Genomic DNA, 670 nt, shown 5'->3' with positions numbered 1-670 from the left:
ACATGAAAGCAGGTGGGCTGATCGTGGGTGGTCAGGCTTTGCCTGAAGCTGGGTGCGAGACTGGAAAGCCCAGAAAGGATACAATGTAGCGGTGGGAGGAGTTCAGTTGTGGAGCACAAGCCTAGCACATGTGGCCCTGGCTCACATCCAGGAAAACAAAACAGAAAATTAAAGCAAGATGAAGAAAGCTTTGTTGGGGTTGTTTTTCGTTTTGGTACAGCAAGCAATCACCTTGTGGGTAACGTAATTCTGCTGTTGAGGATGATATGGTGGCCAGGAGGCCGTGGAGCTCTCAGAGAAGACAATGGCCGATGACCAGCTCCATTGGAGGAAAATGTGTTTGCCAGTTGGCAGCCTCGGAAGCCCATTCTAGAAGGAAGCAGGAGTCCTAAGATGATTAACCTGAGTCTACTGAGTGTCCTGGACCTTCTATTTTTTTTTTTTTTTGTAAATACAATTTTTTAAAAGATTAGATTTTTTTTTCCAGTCCTCTCACCTAACAAGGCAAAGCTGGGAGTTAGAACTTTGCCAATTATTTTCATTCTGCCTTTTCCCTTTAGTTACATTGTTTTGAGACAGGATTTCACATAGCTCCTGTTGGCTTCAAACTCACAATTTATCTGAGGATGACCTTTAACCCCTGACACTTTCAAAGACTCGGATTATAAAT

The sequence above is a fragment of the Mastomys coucha genome, unplaced genomic scaffold (assembly GCF_008632895.1).
Source record: "Mastomys coucha isolate ucsf_1 unplaced genomic scaffold, UCSF_Mcou_1 pScaffold20, whole genome shotgun sequence".
Classification (NCBI taxonomy): Eukaryota; Metazoa; Chordata; class Mammalia; order Rodentia; family Muridae; genus Mastomys; species Mastomys coucha.
This window is presented reverse-complemented; position numbering follows the sequence as displayed.